This window comes from Protopterus annectens, chromosome 4.part1 (assembly GCF_019279795.1).
Source record: "Protopterus annectens isolate FY-2018-M chromosome 4.part1, PAN1.0, whole genome shotgun sequence".
In the NCBI taxonomy this organism is placed as follows: Eukaryota; Metazoa; Chordata; order Ceratodontiformes; family Protopteridae; genus Protopterus; species Protopterus annectens.
The window spans coordinates 356,179,901-356,205,611 of record NC_056734.1 but is presented as its reverse complement, the minus strand read 5'-3'; the positions used below and the strand labels follow the sequence as shown (position 1 = coordinate 356,205,611).

The window sequence follows — 25,711 nt, the reverse complement described above, 5'->3', positions numbered from 1 at the left end:
GGCTTCAGAAGGTCTAGATGGTATACCTCATATTTTAGTTTGTGAGAATGTCCCTTGTCCTCTGATAGTGGTATATCCGGAGTTGTGTCCAGTACATATGGTTTCTTTGGATACCTCAAAGAAAAGTAAACAAAAATCTCTTAAGTGCCTTTCTGCTCCAGGCACTCCGTTTTCAGAAGACAGGAATGGCAAGAGTTTTTTCAGGGGATTAAAGTCTGTCCCCCCCCCCCGAAGTTTTTTTCTTTTTCCCATCTCACTATCTCCTTAAAGAAGGAGGCATCTTCAAATGGACATTCCTTCTCAGAGCCAGAATCTTGAAATTGGTATTTCTCGTATTCATTTTCCTGTGGGATATTAATTCAAGCCTATTGACACATTGTTCTCTGACTTCTCTGAGGAGGAGCTCTCTTTTAAGGAGACTGTTCAGAAAATGATTAAACTTTTCATTTGGCAGAGCAAGCAAGTCTGTGAATCTCAAGACTTACTGTGATCGGTTGCATATGGATGCAGTCAAGCCTGCCCATGTCACGCACAGTTCTTGAGGCTTGAGGATGTCTTTCTTTCTGCTTCATTAACCCTTCGAATCACAGCCACCTGTACCCAGAAAGCCTGACAGGTACTGTAAAGTTCCAGATTTTCACACACAACTTGTACAAAAATCCAACCTCTGACCCTAATGATCTGATGCTATCCGTGTCATTATTCATCACAGATTGGTCTTGGATCCAACCTTGGATCCAAGCCAGCAACTACTCAAACAGATCCAGAGCTCATGCTCCTCCCCTTCCCATAATCCCTGGATGCCTTCTAACCCTCAGAGCTCATTAGCCACTGAAACGCTTTGGATGAGATCCCAGAGCTTAGGCTAGCTATTACAGATAAGTGGTCTTTTTCTTGGGTTCCCTTTATTCTTTTTTTGCTTTTGTTGCTTTATCTCTGTCTTCTGAATAGTGTGTTTATAGCTGGTACATCTGAGTGTGGGCTTTCTACTAGCATGGCTGATAAACCCCCTGGGTTCAAGAGATGCTCTTCGTGCGCTAGTGAAATTCCTTGTTTTACTCGCACGAGGAGTGTCTACATTGCTTAGGATCGGCGCACCTGGAGATTGAATGTGACATTTGTGCTGCATTCAACCCCAGGTGCCTCAGAGTGCCACAATAAGCTTCCTTTGAAGGACTTGGCTCGTGTTGGGGGGGCCCTCTGCCTTCGAACTCTTCTTCCATGCCCTCACCAGAACCTAAGAGGCCTCCTCCGCCCTCGGGGGTGGCCTCTTCTGCTTCTCATTCTCAGATGCCAAGGCTCTCTGATTGTAGATCCCCCAATCCGTGATCCGTTATTCCAAAGCCTGTGAGCAGACTCTCGGATTCAAGGTCTAGATGGAGTGGAGGCCTTCAGATCCAAGTAGGTGCAAACTGTCCCCAGATCCAACCAGTTAATTGGATCCAACCTGTATGCCATCCAAACTCTCAGATTCTTTTATCGAGAGAGCTCCTCCTTTGTCATCCAGAAGTCCAATCTGACTCATCGGAATAGATCCCCTTCTCGGGACCATAGGGCAGTGGGATGATAAATCACATCTCCTGTAAATCTGGCCTCTCATCTTCCTCAAACAGGTCATCCAGAAGTCTCCTCCCGTCGGACATGGATAGGATAATGACTTTTTTCAAGGCCCAAATTGAGCTGGGCTTTCTGCCATCCCCTGCCTCTGTGGCTAGGGGAGCCTACCCATCTGCAGGGCTCCACTCTTCTAATCTCTTAGGTTTTTGAATGTGTGGACCAGGAATTTCCAGGGAGAGGCCGACAGTGTCTGGTATCCTCCCCTTCTCGACAGTTGGGATTTCTGGCTGGCTCTGTTCTGCTACCCTTGAATGGTGCCGCGCATCATGTCTGCTCCGGGAAGTCAGTGCAAGTTCCCTGGGGGTGGGTTCAGGTCTAGATTTCTTAAACAATTCCCTTCTTTGTGGCTTCAGCACTTGACAGCTTGAGGCCAATATCGTCAGGGGGTTTCAGTGCTACGTCGTGGCCCCTCCTCCATTCCCATGTGGCCCCGGCCGCTGGGTGAGCATCGACCAGCAGTCAGCCTTCCGGGTGATAGAGAGGATCTTTTCCAGTTTGGCAGTTCTCTCCTTTTGGTCCTCCCCAGCCTCTCAGGTTTGGGTGCTGAGGCGTCACCATCCTTCCAAGGTCAGCCCTCCCATGATCGCTTTCAGATGGGCACTGCCCCACTTGGGATACCTATCTCTTCTGACTACTCCCCTGAGCCCACGCATGAGGAACCCCCTTGGAAGAGGACATGGAAGAGAAGGCATTTGAACGCCCCCAGAGAGTCCTTTACTGAGGACACTGATTTTGAGGAGAGAGATGGGTCCCCCAGGCTTTTGCCTGAGGAGGTTTCCTTTGGGTGGACATCCTCAAAGTTCTCAAGCAGAGAGCCGGTTGGTCTTCCTCAACCCTGTCTTTGGAGGAATCTGTGTTTCTGAAGGCCTTCGGGCTGGGCCCATCTCCTATCTGGGACCCCCCCCCACATGCTTATGAGCTTGTGAACCTTATTGGCAGCAGGGCTTGGAAGAAGCAGGAGACTATGGAACCTCTGCCCAAAAAAGCAGACATATTTCTCAGTCCTCCCAAGGATAGATCACTTTTGGAGCAAAGGTGGGGGGGGTACCCATTGATGCAATTGTGGTGGCCAGTGCTACTCAGAAGGAGCTAGCTGAGTAACTCTTCTCTGTCCATCCCCTGAACAGGAAGTCTGGGACAGTCGACAGTTTCGGAAAGCATATGTTTGCCTCAGTGACTTTTGTACTGAAAGCAACTGTTTACTTGGCCTGTTTTGCCCAGCTTCATAAGGATCTGGTCTCGGAACTCTCCACTTCCTTGTCAGAGTTGTTGCCTTTACAGTGTCTCAAACTAGTCACTCCAAGGTGCTCTTTTCTAACCTCTGTGGCTAATGCTTCGATGAGGTTGATCTCCAGTTCTGCTGAGACCACCTCTCAAGTGGCAAGCACTAGCATTGTTATTCGACAGCATGCCTGGCTTTATCTTTGCGGCTTTGCAGAACCCTTTAAGGCTTTTTTCACTAACGCTCCCTTTGACGGTTCCACCTTGTTTGGGCCATCTGTTAAGGAAACCTTAATCCACAGCAGGCAGGAAGGCAAGATTCTTTCATGGTAGGGATCATGTTTTCTACTCCCCAGCAATCCTATTCCAAGACCCAGAGAGGAAGTATGAAAATTTGGTTCCAGAGGGCTGTCTTCCTTTCAGGATGCTCCCCAGGAATCCTCTTCTGTAAGCTGTGGCAGGGGATTCAATGGCATATGCCGCCACAGGGGCAGAGGGGGGTCCACAGAACCAGGGCTCCTGGGAACCCTTCTCAGAGAATCCTTTTCAGAGTTCCTGAAACGTTGCCCGGCTGTACTGCTCTGCTGGCAGTCTAGGGTTGATTCTGTTGTCACCCTCTAGCCTGGACAGATCTCACCTCTGATCAGTCAGTGTTAAAAATTATTTCCAAGGGTTACCCCATTCCCTTCTTGCAGCCCCCTCTAATTCAGAAAGTTTTCCCAGATATTCCACCCCATTAGAGGGAGTTGGTATATCACAATGTTCAAGACCACCTTCAAAAAGAGCAATTCAAGAGGTCCCAACAGGACAATGAGGGTCCAGAACTTACTCTTGCTTCTTTTTTGTGCCATAGAAGACTGGGGACCTGCATCTGATTTTGGACTTCAGTGAGCTAAATCTGTCAAAGTCCAAGTTCCGGATAGTCACTATTCAGTCCATTTTGCCTCGTGCAAGGATGATTGAATGTGCTCAGGTGGATCTCAAGGACACATGCTATCAAATAAAGCTTAATAGACTCTCCAGGAGACATTTATGCTTTCAGTTGGGGGTTTAGTCATTACCGGTTCAGAGCCCTGCCCTTTGAACACCGCAGCCCCTGGGTGTTTACCAAATGAATTGCAGTGGTGGCTGCTCATCTCGTTCTGTAAGGTTTCCAGGTTTTTCCGTACCTGGACAATTGATTCCTGACTGCTCCCACTAGGCATCCGTTATCTCTGGCCACCAAATATGTCCTTAATATTTTCCAGTCCTTGGGCATCACGGTGAATTTTCCCAAATCCAGTCTAGTACTGAGCCCAAATCTGGAGTTCATTGGGGTCCAACTGGTCACAGTAACAGAGACTGCAGCACAGACTCCCCGCAGCGTGCAGCTACTTAGAGATCAGGTGTCTCTTGCTAGATCTATCACGCCAGTCGTATCACTTGATCCTCCAAATATTAGGTTTGCTGACAGCAGCCATTCAGTTAATCCCTCTTGCCAGGTATCACATGCGAGTTCTCCAGTGGACCCTGGCAGTCCATTGATCCATTCTGTCTCAGCCTATGTCCATGACCATAAAGTTGACCCAAGTGTGCAGGAATCATCTTAGTTGGTGGCTTCATTCTCTGAATCTCTGTCTAGGCAGGTCATTTTTGTCTTCCCCCACCCGTGGCCACAGTGAGCATGGGACACCTCCCGTTGGGGTTGGGGGGCTTTTTCAGGCCAGGACTGTTTAAGGCATGTGATCCCCCACAGAGACCAAATTGCAGATAAATGTCCTGGAGATGAGCAGTCCTCCTAATGTTGCAGGCCTTTCAGGAATGCCTCCCACTGGGGACTATAGCAATTCAGACGGACAGCATGGCTGTTGTCTGGTATATCAACAACCAAGGAGGGACGTGGTCTTATCCTGCGTGCAGAAATCCTTTGAGAATGTGGGTAATGGGCACTGTCTTCTAGACACTTTCTTCTTGCAACTCACATTCCCGGGAGTTTTAACTTTAAGCCAACAGACTTAGCAGGCCCATTATGAATCCTCACGAGTGGTCCCTGAATTCGTCAATGGTGAAACAAATCTTTGACCGTTAGGGTCAGCTTTGCTGCAATCTTTGCCTCCCCAGTCAACCAGTAATGCAGCAATTTCTTTGCTCTGACCCCCCCCCCCTCCCAGCAGGGGAGACCAGGGACTCTAGTTCATGATTGACCCCCCCCGAGTCTCCTCTATGCTTACTCTCCCATTCCTCTGATACCTAACGTCCTTCAGGAAGCTTGTCACTTGAAGACCACTCTCATCTTCATTGCCTCTTTCTGGCCTCGTCAGGCGTGGTTCTCCTTTCTGAGGTCTCATCTGAAGTATCCTCCTTGGATACTAGATAACTCTCCAGATCTCATTTCCCATCCCTGGGTCCAGACCCTTCGTCTTACCACATGATTTCTCCAGTTAAAGTAATCCTTTTGCAGTTCAGGCTTCCTTCCCTGGTGAGGGACATTATTTTGGCTTCTGAAAGACCATCTACGAAGGTGTATGCCAGTAAATGGAAAAGGTTTTCCATTTGGGCCAAACAAAGTTTGGATCCCTTTTCAGACCCTATTCGTGATATTTTGTTGCTTTTTTTCTCTTTCAGGATGGGCGAGTTTTCCTACTGTTAAGCAACAGTTGGCTACCATATCTAATTTCCATATTGATGAGCATACCTTTTCTTCCAAATTCTGCAAAGCCTTTCTGAAAGGAGTATTTCTTCTTAGGTCTGCTATAAAGGATCCATCCTCACCATGGGATTTGAAATTGGTGCTCCAGTCCCTGATGCAAAAACCTTTTGACCATGTGATATTAAATTCTTTCCTGGAAGACTGCCTTTCTAGTGGCCATTACGTCTGCCAAGAGGGTTTCAGAACTTCATAAGGGCAGTGTGTCCCTTAGAACAAATCCTTCCTTCCCAAAGTGGCCTTGGAAGCTAATCTCAATCAATCAAATCAATTGCCTGTTTTCTTCCCTAATTATTCTGAGAGAATATATTTTGTATTGTTTAAATTTTCACAGGCAATTATCCTTTTTTATTTAAAAAGGACACTGGCCTTTTCTCAAAACAGGAGGGGCCAGGCAGTTTTCAAAGTGACTATTTCCCAGTAGATTGCTAGATGTCCTTCTATTCCTGTGTTGCAGTATTCTAGTTGTGGGATTTCCTGCCCTCAGACGACTCATACGTCTGGTCCTATACAAAAGCTGCAGCTTGGCTGTTGCAGCTGCGTGGGACGTCAAACGTAAGGCCATAAACCAGGGGCCTTAAATGTGACGTCTGCATGCGCAATCCCCAGAACTTTTCAGCCACAGAGTGTGTTCGCTCCTTTTCTTCAGACATCTCATTAAAGCTAAGTAACCCGTTGGGTTTTTGATTTTTTTCTTACCCGATTGTTATTGCTTAGGCTTGGTTTGTTGTAACAATTTTTAGCCATTGTCAAGTAAAAAGGGTAAATGCCAATGCGGGCGCCAGATACCCCATAAAGACACCCATGATCGGTGTATTTTTTGCTTAGGCCGGGAGCACGACCATTCCGCTTGCTCCATTTGTCAATCGTTTGTGCCGAAGACCCTACGCAGCCATCTGGCCGCATTAAACCTTTACTTAGAAAACCAGCACCTTAAGCAGTTAGCCCTAACAATGGATCCTGCCTCGGAGGCCACATCAGTACCTCTGCGTAAGAAGCTCAAGCTTCCTAGGCCTTCGTCGCCTGCCACTCTGTTACCAGACGCCCTGCCAGCTGCTGGTTTAGGGGTTGAGGGGTGCCTGGCGGATCTGTCTACTTCGACTACCTTTGGGGAAGCCGTTGCTCAGCCACCGACAGGCACGTCCACAGAGCCTACCCAGACGGAGACTACCATCGAGGTCAAGGGTGAACCAGAATCTGTGGTATCTCCGACTGTGATCCAGACTTCTGATCAAATTCCTACTAAACCTGATTCCAGGCTGGTTCCAACATCCACCCCAGCTAAAGAGAAACGGAAAACCAAGCATGCCTCCTCCACTGCAGAAGGTCTTCCGGTTTAGCAGTCCTTCACATCTTCCCTGATGCAGTCCTTTATGGCTCTTAGGCCTTCAGCCTCATCCCCCACTACTCTACCTTTGCTCAGCCGTAGGCCTTTTTCAGCCTCCTCCCTAACCTGAGATGTCATGGGGAGAGGGAAGAGGCTGAAGCAGCCCTAAGCCTGCTTCAGCCTCTTCCCTCTCCCCATGACATCTCAGGTTAGAGAGGAAGAGCATGATGCTGCTTTTTCCTTCTCAGAGGACTCCATATATTACGCCTCCCAAATTGCATCTCCTCAGGAGTATTATTCTCCTGATGAGGAATCTAGAGAGGGAGAATTCACCCCCTGAGAATATTACATTTTGTGAGACCATCACCAAGATGAAAGACCATTTCAAATGGGATACCTCACAATGACTGACACCCAAAAGAGGTATTTTGAGCTTCAAGTTGAATCCCCCTCCCCTTCTGCTGTTGCTTCAGTTCTGCCTGCATATTTGGATGCCTTTAATTCTGCATCTAAGGCCCAAGACTCGCAGCCACTTGCCCCAAGTGCCCAGATCACTCCTACAAGGTGCCTGATGGGCAGAAATTCTTGGTCAAACCACCCTTGGCAGACCCAGCTGTAATTTCCTCTTACTCTGATAATCCGGGCTCCTTCCCACCACCTCTCTCCTACCCACTGATTAAGACGACAGATCTATGGATAGAATTGGTAAGAAGGTCTACACCTCCTCCACATTGGCTTTCAGAGCCATTAACTATCAGACGCACATGACTATGCTCTCGACTTGTTTTCTCAAGCCTCCTCCATGCTGGCTTCTATCCCTGACAGCCCCATTAAGGCTAGCATCTCCTCCAAACTTTCTCTGGCTACGCAAGTAGCCAGACACACTATTAGATGCAGCTATGATGCTGCAGAAGCATCTGCTCACTCTGCAGCATCTGCTTCTGTTCTCAGGAGATGCTCATGGCTGAGACCTCAGATTCTCCCAGAAGACTTCAAACCAAAGATCTTGGATGCCCCCTTGGATCACAATTTCCTTTTTGAAAATCTGCAGATTTCCAAGAATCTGCAAGAAAAAAGTAAGGAATTGCAGGACATAAAACATTTACTGGTGTTCCCCATTGCCAAGAACTATGGAAACTACCCTGCTAAAGCCACCTTGGTAAGGCAAAATCCTACTCAGAGGGGTACTTACTCTTCCAGATCCAGAAGAGGTGCAAGATCATCCACCACATCCAGACCTGTTGCCCTGCATCTTCAGCCCAGACAACCCTTTCAGGACAGAGGAGGCCCCAACAATGCGTGACTGCCTTGTCCACCTTCCATTCTCAGCACGCCTTCCCCACTGCCTCCCCTTCTGGCTAACCGTAACCACAGACTAATGGGTACTATCCGTAATCCAAAAGGGATATTTCCTCTCATGGAAAGAAAAAACACCCAGGAGAGGCATCGCATACCCCCCCCCCCAAAAAAAAACAGCTACATCTCCTTCCACAGGTTCTGACAGACCAGCTGAAGCTGGGTGCCATAGAACCTGTTCCCTCAGGACAGGAAGGGAAAGGTTTCTACTCCCGTCTCTTCCTGGTTCCCAAGAAAGACTGCCCTAGGAGACCCATCTTAGACTTTTCCTTCCTAACTCTTTACCATCAGTGCCCACGTTCAAGTCACTTCCCACTCTGCTACCTCTCATACCAGCCAAGGCTTTCATGGCCACCTTGGACTTAAGAGGCCTACCTACACATACCCATCAGGACTTCCCACACAAGATTCCTGCGTTTGTCTGGGCCCTCCTCTCATTTCCAATTTACTGCTTTGCCCCTCAAATCATCTGCACTGCACCATGCCCCTTCTGCAGAATCTAGGGTTCACCCTCAACCTTCCAAAGTCCTCCTTGAACCCAGACCAGGGCAAGGTTTTTCTGGGTTGCAGAATCCGAATGGACAGAATGAAGACCTTTCTCCCACAGGACAAGGTACTATTCCTGACCTCCCATTTCAAGGAGATCCTACACTCTGACAGTAACTGCAAAATGAATCCTTTGACTCCTGGGCTTTATGGCAGCAACCATCCCTATGTTACCACTGGCAAGACTGCATATGTGCAAGCTACAGTGGTACCTCAAAAACATTTGGTCCCAGCACCTGAATCACTTGGAACAAGTAATTCCCATCCTTCCCTGTCTAAAGGAAGAAATCAGCTGGTGGATCCAACAAGTCCACTTAAACCTGGGACTTCCACTTCAGCCCTCCCACCCAACCCAAATAATGCATACAAATGCCTCAGATTTAGGTTGGGGTGCAACAGTGGCATCTTACAGGGTTCAAGCAAACTGGCACCCTTCCTTGAAGGCCAAACACATCAATGTCAGAGAAATGACAGCAGTCTTAGATCTAAAAACCTTTACTCCTCTGCTTCTACCAGGGGTCCTTCTAATAGTAACAGACAGTACCACTGTAATGTGGTACCTCAACAAACAGGGAGGGACAAAGGCTTATCAGTTGTGCCAACTAACCCTGCTGATATGGGACCTAGCCTCTCACCACAACTTGTCCCTGCAGGCAGCTTACATCCCCTCACAGGACAACAAGCAAGCAGATTTCCTCAGCAGGACATCCTCTCCACAACACAAATGGATGCTGAACAGGACAGTCTTCCTAGATATAGTTCACTGGGGGGCACACTTCAAATAGACCTAGTTGCCTCCCCTCAGAACAGGCAGCTGCAGACCTACTGCTAAAAGATCTACTACCTTCTAGCCTGGAGAGTAGACGCTTTCAAAATCTCCTGGGAGGGGAAGTTTCTTTATGCCCCCCCCCCCCCCCCCACACACACACACTGGTTCAGAAAGTCCTTCTGAAAATCAGGAAGTGCCAACCAAAAATCTTTAGTGACTCCCTACTAGCCAAGGCAGCACTGGTTCCCCCTACTTCACAATTTAGCCAAGGGAAATCACTACAAGGTGGAACGCATGACCCAAGAAAAAGGAACTCTCCTCCACCCACACTTGCAGATGTTTTCCCTGACACTGTGGTTGATTAACTTGTGATCCCATTCAGACACCACTACTCAGAGGATATGCTTTCAGTTTTGAGGGAGGCCAGGAAACCTACAACAAGAAAATCATACCTAGCTAAATGGAAAAGATTTACTAAGTGGTGTCTAGACAAGGGGAGGGACCCTTGCATTGCTGATCCCCCTACAGTTCTTTCTTGTCAGTTGATAAAAAGTGGACTTTCCTACATTTCAGTGAAAGTACACCTTTCTGCAATATCAGCCTGCTTGCCTGTTGATCCCCCCTTACTAGTCAGGCTCAACGTAAGACTCTTCCTTAAAGGGGTGTTGCACATCAGACCTCCAAAGAAGCCTATTCTTTCCCCCCTGGGACCTTAATTACATCCTGGAAAAGCTTCGCCAACACCCTTTTGAACCTGCTGGGACAGCTTCCCTACAAATGTGTACATGGAAAACAGTCCTAGTTGCTATCACATCATCCACATGGGTTTCAGAGCTGCAAGCCTTAATGGCTTGCCCCCACACCATGTTCCACAAGGACAGGGTCACCCTGAGAACTAACCCCTCCTTTATGCCCGAGGTGGTCAATGATTTCTCTCTAAACCAATCTATTCACCTACCCACCTTCTTTCCCACTCCCAAAAGTGAAGGGGAGAGGATACTACACTCCCTGGATGTACACAGGCAACTAAGATTTTACCTGGACAAAACTAAATCCATTAGGAATTCTAAACAATTCTTTGTTGCCTTACAACCCAGAGCATTGGGCAAGGCAGTCTCCAAACAAACCATCGGATGTTGGATCAAGAAAGCCATCTGTCTCTGCTACTCCCACCATGGGGAAAAAAAATCCAGTGGGAGTAAAGGCCCATTCCGCAAGGGCAATGGCTGCCTCCAAGACTTTCCTAAAAGGACTGGACATGGAATTCCACTATGGAAGCAGCCACATCGTCCACTATCCACACTTGCACCAAACATTGCAAGCTAGACCAAGTCTCCAGAGCATGTGCAGGATTCGCCAAGGCAATCCTACAGGGCTTTGTTAGAATCCTCTTCTGCATCTGCCACCCCCTCATCCAACTAAGCTGTGGTACTCCGCCACAACTAGAGTACTGCACCATAGGAATAGGATGTAGAATAGTTGTGTAAAATCTTACCATAACCATAAATGTCCTCCTCTTCCATGTTGCAGTATTCCTTCCCTCCCACCAGCTTCACCCTGGGCCTATCTATGCTAAAGAAGGACCCCAGGGTCCCATACCGGACACCACTGGCATCTTCTCCTGCTGGGCCTTCTACTCTCCCTCCTGAGCTTCAAGTTCTGAGGATTGTGCATGCAGACGTCACATTTAAGGCCCCTGGTTTATGGTCTTACGTGTGACATCCCACACAGCTGCAACAGCCAAGCTGAAGCTTTTGTATAGGAGCTAACATATGCGTCGCCTGAGGGCAGTAAATCCCACAACTAGAATACTGCAACATGGAAGAGGACGACGTCTGTGGTCATGGTAAGATTTTACACAAGTATTATTTCTTTTATGCTAGTAGGCATTTAGTTATCCAGACTGAGGCACATTCTACTAGGTCTGTTGCTACATCATCAGAACTTCACGGCTAGACTTTTCATTGAGATTTGTGCTGCTGCAACTTGGTCTAATCCACGTACTTTCATTTCACATTATAAATTGGACTTGGTGTCTAGGAAAAGGCCTTTCTTTGGTTCTTCCATGCTCCGGCATATGCTTCCTTGAGGCCAGCCAGGATACATAGTAGCTGGGGGCTCTGACCCATCTGTGATGAATAATGACACAGATGCCATCAGATAGTTATGTACCTATCATAACTTGGTATCTGTGTTATCCAGTGTTATTCATCACATTCCTGCCTTCCTTCCCCTTTCCTTTTGGTGGTTCTGGTAAGGCTGATTTGGTTTATATTGAGTGAAAAAATTGACCTAGTACAGTTGTATGCGTTTCTGCTAATTTAACAGACTCTTGAGAGTTAGAAGGTAGCAAGGGATTATGGGAAGGGAAGGAGCTTGAACTTTGTATCTGTCTGAAGTTGCCTGCTTGCATCCGAGGTCTGATCAAAGACCCATTTGTAATGAATATTGACACTGGATAGCACAGATGCCAAGTTATGATAAGTACATAGATGTTCATTGTGTTTCACTGTTGCAGTCATTACTCTTGGGTTATCCTGCTGGCAGGCTACCCACAGTCTGCCTGAATTCCAAAGTCCTGGTCCGGCGTCTGTTGCTGTCGCCTCTTCCCTGATGTCAGTGCGCCAGGGGTATAAAAGATGCAGCCGACGCCATTTTGTTCAGTCTTTCTTGCCGTGCGGTGCCTGAAGCAAAAGCAGTTTGCAAGTGCCAGTCGGCCGACTCCTGAGATTTTCAAATCCGAATTTCGGAACCGAAGTCTTCATTAAAGTTAACTACCCCGTTGGGGAAACTTTTTCCTTGCTCCAGACCAATGTCAGAAAAAGTTAATTGTATTTCTTGTGGGAAGCAAATACCTCATAAGGATTTTCACTTACTGTATTCCTTGCTTAGGCCCTGACCACAACATTGCTAACTGTCAGTTTTGTGCTAGATTTAACCAACGCACTATTAAGCATCGGTTTGATTTTGCATTTCATTACTTTGGCCTAAGGTTTAATTATATAATGCTGTCGGAATAGCCGACCGGAGTTTACAAAAAAGCAAGGAAAAGGATAGGCATCCGAGGTCCAAAACAGACTACGAGGCCTCCGTTAGGCCAGTTGCTGGTTCTCAGTGAGGCGCTTTCGCAGCCCCTGGCGCCTGCTACCTCTGAGCCACAGGCCGCTTCTGACTCCCACGTGGAGCCGACTGGGCCAATGGATTCTCAAGGTATTGGACACTTGGAAATCATTCCCTCAGATGGGTCCAGAGCTGCTGAGCAGGCATCGGCTTCTGAGGGTGTCTTCAGACCTACACAGTTATATGTTAAACCATCTTCAGCTTCAAAGACTAAAGCAGCTCTAAAGACAAAGAAACAAGTACAGCATTCTCCTACTTAGACTTCCATGCCTAAAAAACAGATGCTTAAAATGGCCGAAGACCTAATTACTTTGATCAGGGGTTCCCATCCCCTTCCTGATAAGAGGCCTAGGCAAGAGACAGAATATGATTCTTCTGATCAGGTTTCTATTTCCTCTGATTCCTCTTCTGAACAGGATTATTCTATTCCTCCCTATGAGGATTCTGATGCTGAAGAATCCATTCCTTCAGCCTCTCCTCCTGAGGATTATTCTTTTGGGGAAACACTGCATACCATGAGGGAGCATTTCCACTGGGAGAGCCAAGATTACTCAGAATCTAAGAAAAGGCTCAGACTTTCTGCTATTACCTCAGCACAGACCCCTTGCTATTCCACCTGTTCTAGACATTGTAGATGTATTTTCAGAGTCCGGCCTGTCTCCCGACTCTTTACCTCCTGCACCTGCTAAGCCAGACAGATACTACAGGGTCCTAGATTCTCATAAATTCCTATATAAAAACCCCACTGCTGACCCAGAAACTATATCTCAGGGTCCCAAAGGGGTCAAAGCTTCCACTGCAAAAAAACCCTGTCCCCTCTGATAGGGATTCTAGGGCACTGGACAGATGGGGGAAAAAAGTTTACACTTCTGTTACCTTGGCTGTAAGGGCTTTAAATTGTCAGTTTCGTATGCTTAAATATCAGCAATACTTAATGTCACTGCTTAAACAGAAAATGTTGACAAATTCTGAATGTTCAGAAAGCAAGGAAATGCAGGATTTATTGCATGCAACTGAACAAGTGGGAAAGCATACTTTGCAATGTGGTTATGATTCATTTGGAGGCCTCTTGCAGGGCTGCTGTTACAGGTTCTGTTATTAGAAGGCATGCTTGGTTAAAGGAACAGAATCTACCTGTTCATGTTAAAGCAAAATTATTAGATGCTCCATTACAACATGATACTTTGATGCTAAAGCAGAAGAGGTGTTGAAGAAAATGGAGGATAAAGCGAAATCCATGCAGACAGTTAAGGATTTTTTACAGGTACAGCCACCCAGATTTAGCAGGAGCTGGCCTTCCAAAAATTGGTCCTTTCCAGTGTGAGACAGGCCACACAGAGGCAGATACAGACATCCTAGAGGCAGATCTCCACCCCAAGGCTCATACAGGCCTAAACAATGGGGTGCTCCAACCTCCAAAAGCGTAGAAGACAAATCACAACCTTACAGGAAACAGTCCCAATGACTTTCCTTTGCCAGATCCAAGCACTTTTGTTTTGGCAGCCCCCTTAGGGGGAAAACTAGCACTTTTTTCACCAAATTGGCAAATGATTACCCAAGACAAATGGGTCTTGAACATAGTGTCCCAGAGCTACAGGTTCCATTTTCACACCCTACCAAGGGCAAAAGGTATGCCAGACCTGCCACACAATCAATGGGCAGAGGCACAAAAGCAAATTACAGCCCTCATGGACATGAGGGCCATTCAACAAGTACCACAACAAGAGCAGGGGCAAGGATTTTACTCGAGACTTTTCTTGTTGCCCAGAAAGGACAAAACCTGGAGGTCAATACTGGACCTGTCTATACTAAACACGTTTCTGGAGGTTCCATAATTCAAGATGTTGACTCTACAGCAGCTACTGCCCATGCTGGGCAAGAAGGCTTGGCTTGTAACTTTGGACCTAAAAGAGGCATACCTGCATGTCCCAGTCAGACAATCTTGCAGAAGATACCTCAGATTCATAGCTGGCTCAATGCATTACCAATTCTCTGCACTGCCCTTTGGCTTATCTACTGCACCCAGGTTCTACACAAAATGCCTGGCACCAGTAATTGCATTCTGCAGACAGGAATCCAAATATATCCCTACTTGGACGACTGCCTTATTCAAGCAGAGAACAAAGACGTTCTTCTAAAGCATCTGGCGTTTCTAAAAAGATTACTAATTTGCCTAGTGTACACAGTAAACTAAAAGAAATCAAAACTAGTACCCTCTCAAGAGATAATATTCCTGGGTGCAAGCTTAAATACAACTGCCCAGATGGCTTATCTCACGCCAGACAAAGGCAACTGACTTCTTAATTCAAAAAGTTGGCAACAAATATCCAGATCTGAAGTAGGCAGACTTCATTTGTCTGCAACCTGTGGGTATCGGATCCGACCTCGGATCCGAGCCGGCATTTCAAAAGCTTTAGGCTCTGAGCTCCTAGCTCCTCCCTCTACCCATAATCCCCTGCCAAGCCCTAACTGACCTCAGATTTCGTTTGCCGCTTTCAAGTTGCAACGGACTCCTCGAGCTCCTGGTTACAGATAAGAGTTTTGACTAAAAATTTTTGAAAAACTTTAACTTTTATAATTTAATTAGAGTGTATGTGTTAGGCTTTCCTCTCTCTGTCTTTTAATTTTTCTTCGGGTTTTTGCATAGTTTGTGTGTTTGTGTGTTCTGTGTGTTTTAGGCCTGTTAGGGCTTAAGATGTCTGAAGCCCATAAGGCAGTGTTCTCTAAATGTACCGAGTGTGGCCATAAGCTATCCCCAGCAGATGGCCACACTCGGTGCGTTAAATGCTTGGGGGTTGAACACCTGTCATCTGGTTGTACCATTTGTGCAGGGTTCAACCCCCGAGCTTTAAGGGAGCGGAGGTCGAAGCTTGTTCTGGCGGGACTTCTCCCTCCAGATGCGGCTCCGGCCTCTGCCCCTTCTAGCCAGCAGCCTTCTGTAGGTGCTGTGGTCTCCTCTTCCCCGGTTGGGACTCAACCTCCCTCAAAAAAGCCGGAGGAGAAGGAGACTTCAAGGGAGAAAGCAGGGAGAGGCACCACAAATGGAGAGCCAAAACGTCAAGTTCGGCTCCTCCGTCTAAACGGGCCTCCCCTGTGCCTTCTAGATCTCCTCCTCCTCGGCTCCACTCCCCTCGGTTCTCTTCTGGGCCCGAGGAGGAGGCGGCTAGCCCTTCAGTGAGGTTCCCGAGGCGGCTCTCTAGGTCCGCTTCGGTGGCCTCAACTAGATCCACCTTTTCTATGAGTGAAGCAGACATGGACCGGATGATGAGGAAATTCATCCAGGCCCAAATGCAAATGGGAGTGCTCTTAGCCCCCCCCCCCCATCCGGGAGGGGCTTCGACCCCTTTTCTCGCCCCCTTGGCTCCTTCTCCGACCCACACCCTGGGTTCGGAGCGGTTGGTGCCGGGCAGAGTTTGATCCGGGGGTGGGTCGGATCAGATAGGTCGGCGCACCTCGGATCCGTCCCATCCCTTGAGTGCTTCGGGTACTTCGGACCCGACCTCTCGGAGCTGAGGGCCGAGCCTCGGATCCGAGGGAGCTGGTGTGTCTTCGGCTCCATCTAGGTCGGAGCACACCGGTCTCTCGGATCCGACGGTTTCGGCTCCGACTCCGGTCCGTGCGTCGGAGCCGAGTGGGGGTCGGCTCTCGGGGCTTGGAGAAGCTGGCTCCCCCTCGGCCTTCGTAGTGGAAAGGGTGCTGTTGAGGACTACCGGACCCCCGGTCCCTGCCACGGCTCCACCCCGCACTCCCTTGCAGTTGGGCCAGGCTCCCATCAGCCGGTCCCAGGGACAGCCCGCCTCGATGTCCCAAGTAGTTCCCTTGGAACATCCAGCTGCTGAAGCACAGCCCCCCTGAGGAAGTGCTTCGGAAGCGTAAGTGCAAAAGGAGGCACATAGACTCCCCAGAGTCCATTACCGAAGAGACAGACTTGGATGAAGGGGAGGGCTCCCCAAGATCACCCCCTGAAGACGACTCATTTGGAGACATTATGGAGATGTTAAGGATCGGGGGGGTGGTCTGCCCCCAAGGCCTCCTCAGACGAGTCTGTGTTCTTGGAGCATTCGAGGCGGGCCCATCTACCTCTTGGGTGTCCCCTCCTGCCGATCCTCTGGTGGACCTTATATCCACCAGAGCTTGGAAGGATCCGGACACTGTTGAGCCTGTACCCAAGCGTCCAGACCATATCCTGAGCCCCCCGGCGGACCGCACTCACTGGAGCAAAGGCCCCCCGGTAGATGCCATGATGATGGCTGCAGCCACTAAGAGGGAGTTGGCACAGGAGAGTCCCTCTATGCATCCTCCGGGCAAGGAGTCCCGCTCGATGGATCGCATTGGGAAGAGAGTTTTTAGTTCAGCAACCTTCTCTTTGAGAGCGCTGAACTACATGGCACACGTCATCAGGATGCAGCGGGACCTGATTAAAGAATACACTGCATCTCCCCCAGAGTCCATGTCGGGTGAGGACAAACAAGTGTACTCCACCCGTATGGCCACTCTTAGAGCAGTTTCCAATACGTCTATGCGGCTACTTTCTCACTCTACCAAGGGAGCCGCTAGAGCTAGCGGAGCGAGCCTAGTCATGAGGCGGCAGGCCTGGCTCTGCCACTGTGATTTCGCAGAGCCCTTCAAGGCGACTTTCGCGAATGCCCCCTTTGATGGTTCTGCCTTGTTTGGCAAAACTGTTCGCGAAACGTTAGTCCAGAGCGAGAAGGACGGGAAGACTGTCTGCCGTCGGAGTCCGCTTCTCAGCTCCCCAGAGGTCCTTCTCGAAGAACCAAAAGGGACAGAAGAAGATGTGGTTCCGGAAGTCGCAGCATTCCCAACCTGCTCCGGATAACCAGTCCTTCCGTGGCAGAGGAGGACAGGGGAGGTCGCCGTCCTAGAGGCAGAGGGGCTTCTAGAAACTTTGGGTCCAGAGAACGTTTGTCTGATAGACCCACGCAACAGCCCTGAAGGGTTGCCCGACTGTCCGTCTCTGGAGGCAGTCGGGGGGGGGCGTTTTTCGAGGCACCTGACTTCTTGGGAGTCAATCACATCAGACCATTGGGTGCTTCGTGTGATATCCAGAGGTTATACCATTCCCCTGAGCAAAATCCCCAGATCCCGCAGCCTCCCAGATGTACCACCCGACCAAAGGGAGGCAGCAGCTGTCAAATCGGGCAGCTGCTAGAAAAGAGCCATCCAGTGCCTCCCCCGAGATCAGACCAGATCAGGGTTTTACTCCAGGATGTCCTTCAAGGATGCGTCTGCAGTCCTAACATATGGGTTGTCCTGCCTCAGGCAGACCTTTGGTTGGCCGGATTCCAAAGTCTGGGTCTGGCCTCAGCTGATGTCGCACTTCACCCGACGTCATAGCTGCTGTGTATTAGGTATAAAGGCATCAGCCGACGCCATTTTCCTCAGTCTTTCTTGCCGTGTGGTGCCCGAAGCAGAAGCTGTTCGCAAGTGCCGGTCGGTCAGATCCAGAGATTTCTACTACCGAAGACTTCTAAAAAGCTAAGTACCCCATTGGGGACTCTTTCTTGCCTCAGCCGATGTCAGAAATAGTAAATAATTGTTTAACTTGTGGGAAACAAATACCTCATAAGGATTTCCACTCTTACTGCCTTCCTTGCTTAGGCCCAGACCACGACGTATCAGCTTGTCTAGCCTGTGCTTCCTTCAACCGACGGACACTTAGACGTCGGTCGGAGTTTGCAGAGGAGTTTTTTGGTCCCGCTTTTGCTTACAAAATGCCGTCGGAGACTCCGACTTCACAATTAGCTAAAAAGTGTAAGGAAAAGGACCGACACTCGCGGTCCGCGGTTTCGGCTGAAACCACAGTTAAGCCAACCGCGAGTGTCTCTGTTTCGGCTGAAACAGAGTCCTCGGTTCTTCCTTCGGCCGAAAGCATGCCTCCGATAGCCGAGGCCTCACAGAGCATGGCTGAATCTGCTACTGAAATTTCCCCTGCTGTAGCAGGCACCCAGGACTTATCAGATACTATTCCTTTAGACATATCTATTCCTGCACGTGGAGCTGCTAGGCCCCCTGCATCTATGTCTATCGAGGCTTTTTCTAGGGCTAAAGCAGCTAAATCTTCTAAGGCCTTGCCTGCTAAAACCCCCTCACACAGGCCTACTTCTAGTTCCCAAATGCTCAGCCTGGCTGAGGATCTCATTTCTTTGATCAGGGGATCCCAACCTCACCCAGACAGGGCCTCTCAACCCCCTCCAGAGAAGAGGCCTAGAACTGAGGCCCCGGATCCTGTTTCTACAGACTATTCCTCAGATGATTCAGAAAACTCAGACCCTCCAGAAGGCCTATTTTCTCCTTATGAGGATTCCGATGCAGAAGACTCCATTCCTTCTGCCTCTCCTCCTGAAGAATTTTCTTTTGGGGAAACCTTACATGCTATGAGAGAGCATTTTCAATGGCAGGGCCAGGATTTTTCAGATTCAAGGAAAAGGCTAAGGACCTTTTTACATTTACCACAGCATAGGCCTTTAGCCATTCCTCCAGTACTAACAGTTGTTGATGATGCATATAATGATGCCTGTACTGCCCCTGACTCTCTTCCTCTGGCCCCTGCCAAGCCCGACAGATATTGGGGTCCCGGACACACACTTTCACTTGTATAAGGCTCCTATTGCAGATCCTGAAACCATTTCACAGGGCCCCAAAGCTGTAGCAGCTGCCTCTGCCAAAAAACCCCTCCCCTCTGAAAGAGAATCTAGAGCATTAGAGAGATGGGGTAAAAAAATTTATACTTCTGCTACTCTTTCGGCCAGGGCCTTAAACTGTCAATTCCACATGATTCAGTATCAGGAATTTTTGTTAGACCAGCTAAATAAAAAACTGTCCTCTCCTGAACCTATAGACCGTAAGTCCCTTCAGGATTTGGTACATAACACTCAGCAGGTCAGTAATCATTCCTTAAAATATGGCTATGATGCACTGGAGGCTTCCTTTAGATCAGCTATGACTGGAACAGTGATTAGAAGACATGCTTGGTTAAAAGAGCAATCCTTACCAGACCATGTTAAGTCAAAGCTCCTAGATGCTCCTATGGAGAAACAAAGTTTGTTTGGCTCCCCTGCACAGCAAGTGCTAAAGAAGGTGGAAGAAAAAGCAAAATCTGTCCAAACAGTCAAGGATTTCTTACAGGTCCAACCTCCGAGGTTTAGTAGAAATTGGCCTTCGAAGAATTGGTCCTTTCCAGACACCTCCAGAGCACAGAGAGGCAGAAATAGGCGCCCAAGAGGCAGAGGTCAATCCAGAGGTGCCTAGAGGGGCGCCAGTGGCAGCCTAACAACCAGAGAAGTACTGCCACAGATTCAGCTACGACCACTTCCACAGGACAGACACAATGACTTGGCTCTGATACCGCCTACCAGGGAACAACTGGAAGCACCCTTGGGAAAGCTAGCCTTATTTTCCGTAAACTGGCATTACATTACAGGAGACAAATGGATTTTACAGACAATAGACAAAGGCTACAGGTTTCACTTCCACACTCTACCAAAAAAGAGAGGAATGCCAAACCTACCACCAAACCAAAAAACAAACACTCTAGGACAAATCAACCACCTACTAAGGATGAGAGCTATAGAAAAGGTACCGCCTATGGAACAAGGACAAGGATTTTACTCCAGACTTTTCCTGGTACCAAGGAAAGAAAATCAATGGAGGCCTATTCTCGACCTGTCCGCTCTGAACACATCTCATTGTTCCAAAATTCAAAATGCTGACCCTACAGCAACTTCTTCCCATGCTGGGCAAGGAGTCTTGGCTGGTGACTCTAGATCTCAAGGAGGCATACCTGCACGTCCCTATACGACCAGATTGCAGAAGATACCTCTGATTTCTTGCAGGATCAGAGCATTATCAATTCTCAGCATTGCCCTTTGGCTTATCTACTGCGCCCAGATTATTCACGAAATGCCTGGCATCAGTAATTGCTCATTGCAGGCTTCAGGGAATTCAGATTTACCCATACCTGGACGACTGCCTAATACAAGCGGACAACAAGACCAAATTAACAAAAGATTTGGAAAAGGTTATACAACTGCTGCAAGCCCTGGGATACACAGTCAACATGAAAAAGTCAAGGCTGGTACCATCCCAAAGGATAACATTCTTGGGTGCAGAACTGGACACATCAAATCAGATGGCATTTCTCACAGCAGAAAAACAAAAGCAACTACCACTCTATTTCATGGCATTAACAACACAGATCCAGCTTACAGCAAGGAAAGTCCTGCAAGCCCTGGGTTACATGGCATCCTGCATAATATTGATTCCGCATGCCAGGCTGCATATGAGAAAGTTGCAATGGTACCTGAGGAATGTATGGTCTCAACACAAGCACAGTCTAGAAGCCCAGATTCCAATAATTCCATGCCTGAAGCAAGAATTCCTGTGGTGGGCTCAGGCCTGTCAGTTAAACAGAGGACTGCCTTTCCACAAACCTCATCCAAGCCAGACCATCACCACGGACGCCTCAGACCTAGGCTGGGGCACACATGGTGGACAAGTGTATACAAGGCCTATGGACACAAGACCAGCTGAATCTACACATAAATCAAAAGGAGATGCTGGCAGTGAAACATGCAATCCAGACATTCAGACCTTTTCTTCAACAGGGTCACTTGCTGATAAGGACGGACAACACCACAGTCATGTGGTATATCAACAAACAGGGAGGTACACACTCATATCCTCTATGCCGGATGGCAATGGACCTGTGGAACGTGGCCCTGAACCTCAACATTCAACTCCAGGCCAAATTTGTGCCAGGAAAAGAAAATTCACTAGCGGACACCTTAAGCAGAACTACCACGGATGCCCACGAATGGATGCTGCATCCAGACATCTTCAAAACCATTACAAAGAAATGGGGACTACCAGAAATAGACCTGTTCGCATCCCCACACAACCACCAATTGAGGAAATTCTGCACAAGGACATACCACCCACTTGCTTGGAAGGTGGACTCCCTATCCTTCAGTTGGGAAAACCTGACAGCATATGCATTTCCACCTCTTCCTTTGATGCACAAAGTCCTACTGAAGATCAAAGATCACCCAAGGATAATCCTGATAGCTCCAGACTGGCCGAGGCAGCATTGGTACCCGCTACTGAGGAGCATGTCTCGGACACACGCATGGCTTCTATCTCTATGTCCTTTACTTCTAACACAGAACAACTACAAGATCCTACATCCAAACTTGAAAACACTACAGCTAGCTGCTTGGAATATTACATAAAACAAAATAACCCAGATTTATCTCAGAGGGTTAAAGACATTATCCTGGAGGCTCGCAGACCCTCCACAAGGAAGACTTATTCAGCCAAATGGAAAAGATACCTCATTTGGAGTGCAGCAAAAGGAGAAAATGTATCATTAGCAAACATAGCTAACATCCTGGAATACTTAGCAGAACTTTTCCACAATGGCCTGTCTTACTCCTCCATTAAGATTCATGCATCAGCAATTTCAGCAGAATACAACATGGATCCTCCAGTCTTCTCTCATCCTCTACTCAGGCAGTTTCTGAGAGGAATTAAAATGTAAAGCCTCCAAGGAAGCCACCTTTGCCTACATGGGACCTTAACTTTGTGCTGGAAAAGTTAACACTTCCCTTTTGAACCAGCAGCAACAGCAGAATTACAGTTCTTATCTTGGAAAACTGCTTTCCTGCTTGCAATCACTTCAGCAAGAAGGGTTTCTGAATTACAGGCATTAATGGCAGTACAGCCCTTCCTTATCTTCCATCAGGATAGAGTGTCCTTGAGAACTAACCCTACTTTTATGCCAAAAGTGGTCTCCAGAGTATCATTGAACCAAGCAATCCACCTACCAACATTCTTCCCCAACCCACAGAACAGGGGGGAAAGACTACTACATACCTTGGATGTGCACAGGCAATTAAGCTACTATCTGGACAGAACTAAGACCAACAGAAAAACTGACCAGCTTCTGGTAGCATATGCAACAGGAATGCAAGGAAAAGCAATTTCAAAACAGACAATCTCAAAATGGATAGGAAATTGCATTAGATTTTGCTACTCTTTTCATGGAAAGACAACTCCAGAAAACATCAGACCTCACTCCACAAGGGCTACAGTCACTACTACAGCTTTCCTACGAGGAGTGGCTACCAAAGACATTTTAGAAGCTGCTACTTGGAGCTCCGTGCATACATTTGCCAAGCATTATAATCTTCCTTTATACTCCAGATCCCGAGCAGGTTTTGCAACTGCTGTTTTGCAAGGGATCTTAACTACACCATCATTATCTTAGTACCTCCTCCCCCAGTTTGGCTATGTATTCTACCCATATGTTAGGACTGCAGATGCATCCTTGAAGGACATAATACACTTTTGTACCTACCATAAATGTAGATGTCCGAGAGGTATGCATCTGCAGTCAGGATTACCCACCCTCCTTCCCCTCTGTGGTACTCCTAGGGTATTTACCCATCTTGTAGCTAGCTGGGGGAATCTATTATGGTGTATTTGTTTGTATATATGTATATGCATTCTTATATTGTTTGCTCTCTACTGTTTGGAATCATTTGCATTTATCCAAATTTAGCCTTCCTAGAGGGCACCTGGCATCTGGGGCAAGAAACACTGAGGAAAATGGCGTCGGCTGATGCCTTTATACTCAATACACAGCAGCTGTGACGTCGGGTGAAGTGCGACATCAGCCGAGGCCAGACCCAGACTTTGGAATCCGGCCGACCAAAGGGCTGCCTGAGGCAGGACAACCCATATGTTAGGACTGCAGATGCATACCTCTCGGACATCTACATTTATGATAGGTACAAAACTGTACTTTCTTCTTGGTGCCAAAGAAAACGGGGGACTTAAGACCGATCTTAGACCTTTCCCTGCTGAACCTGTCAGTAACCAAGCAAAAGTTCCGGATGGTCACCCTACAATCTATACTCCCCCTCTTGCGGGAGAACGATTGGATGTGCTCTATCGACCTCAAGGACGCGTACTACCACATTCGGATGGACAGACGGTCCAGGAGGTTCCTTCGCTTCCGGCTGGGAGCCAGCCACTACCAGTTCAAGGTCCTCCCCTTCGGTCTCACCTCTGCCCCGAGGGTGTTCACCAAGGTACTAGCAGTAGTAGCGGCCCACCTGAGACTCCAGGGATTACAGGTCTTTCCGTACCTGGACGACTGGCTCCTGACGGCATCATCAAGGCATCTGCTGTGCTCAGCCAGGGACTATTTCCTTCTTATAGCCCCAAGGCTGGGCATCACCATAAACTGGGAGAAATCTTTACTGCACCCCACTCAACTTATAGATTTCATAGGAGGAAGGTTGGACACAAGATCAATGCGGGCCTTCCTCACCCCAGACAGACTGTCCTGCCTGAAGTGTCATATCACAGCAGTCCTACAACCGTTTCCGACGGCGGCTTCGGTCCTGAAGGCCCTGGGTTCAATGGCGGCAGCTATTCCACTTCTCCATGCTCGCTTACACATGCGAGTTCTTCAATGGACCCTACAGGTCCAGTGGTCCCCGCTATACTCCTCTCTCAACAGTCCGATTGCGGTCAGCAAGGCATGCAAGGACTCCCTGTTTTGGTGGCTCCAGTCTCCGGAGCCTCTAGCAGGGAGACCCTTTTGTGCAGCATTCCCCCGAGCCGCGGTGACCACGGACGCTTCTCGCCTCGGGTGGGGGGGCATTCTGCGGGCAAGATTGTCCAAGGCACGTGGAACACCTCAGAGACCTCGTTGCATATAAATGTCCTGGAAATGAGGGCGGTGCTCCTAGCGTTGCAAGCACTTCACAGCCTTCTTCCTACGGGGACTATTGCGAACCAGACAGACAACATGTCTGTAGTCTGGTACATCAACAAGCAGGGAGGAACCAGGTCCTATCCCCCTTGTCGAGAGGCCATGAGAGTCTGGGAATGGGCAATTTCCACCAAACGCTTTCTTGTTGCAACGCACATTCAGGGAAAATCCAACATCCTTGCGGACAAGCTCAGTCGCACCATTCTTTCCCCGCACGAGTGGTCTCAATCCTCTGGTAGCGAAGAAGATTTTTGCCGTCTGGGGGCAACCCTGTTGTGATCTTTTTTCTTCTCACTCAAACGCCAAATGCGACAGTTTCTTCACTCTACTTCCTCCACCTGGGGAATCCCCGAGAGACGCTCTGGTGCATGCTTGGCCTCCCGGTCTCCTTTATGCCTATCCTCCACTACCTCTGATGCAGAGGCTCTTGCAGAAAGCCAACAGTCTGGGGAGCAGAATGATTCTCATTGCCCCATTCTGGCCTCGTCAGCCCTGGTTCCCTTATGTATGGTCTCACAAAGTGAATCCTCCCTGGATTCTGGATCCGATCCCGGATCTCATCTCCCACCCTCTGGAACTTCCGGTCCCGAATCTTCACACCCTGAAATTGGCAGCCTGGCTGCTCCAATTCCATCCTTGATTAGGACTCCCAGTATCTCGTCACCTGTCAAGGCCATTTTAGTGGCGGCTCATAAACCTTCCACTAGGAAGGTTTATCGGAGCAAATGGAAAAGGTTTTCTATTTGGGCGGTCCAGAAAAGTATGGATCCCTTTTCAGCACCTATGTCTGCGGTTCTGGATTTCTTAACAGACCTCTTTCATCAAGGGGCTAGTTCTTCCACGGTAAAGGTACAAATGGCAGCGATTTCCCATTATCATATGGGTCATGAGTCAGCTCCCCTCATGACTGCGAAACTTTGTAAGACTTTTCTTAAAGGAGTTTTTCTGTTGAGGCCACCGGTCAAAGAAACTGTACCACCTTGGGACCTAGCCTTAGTTCTACAGGCCCTTACTGGCCCTCCCTTTGAGCCTGCAGCTTCTGCAGATTTAAAGTACCTTTCCTGGAAGACTGCTTTCTTGGTAGCCATCACATCAGCCAGAAGAGTGTCGGAACTTCAGGCTCTATGCATCAAACCGCCTTACCTCTCCTTTCCCGATAGGATGTGCCTCAGGACCAATCCATCCTTTCTTCCAAAAGTTTCTTCGGAATCTAATATTAATCAATCAATCAACTTACCTGTGTTTTTCCCCAATTATAAAAACAAAGGA

The 25,711-nt window shown here is 48.3% G+C and overlaps 1 protein-coding gene across 1 annotated transcript in view; it reads left to right on the top strand.

The window, feature by feature from the left end:
- The window catches only part of LOC122801205 (tetratricopeptide repeat protein 14-like), a 160,690-nt gene that overhangs the window by 123,288 nt on the left and 11,691 nt on the right, over positions 1 to 25,711 (top strand). The gene's annotated exons all lie outside the window — the stretch shown is intronic.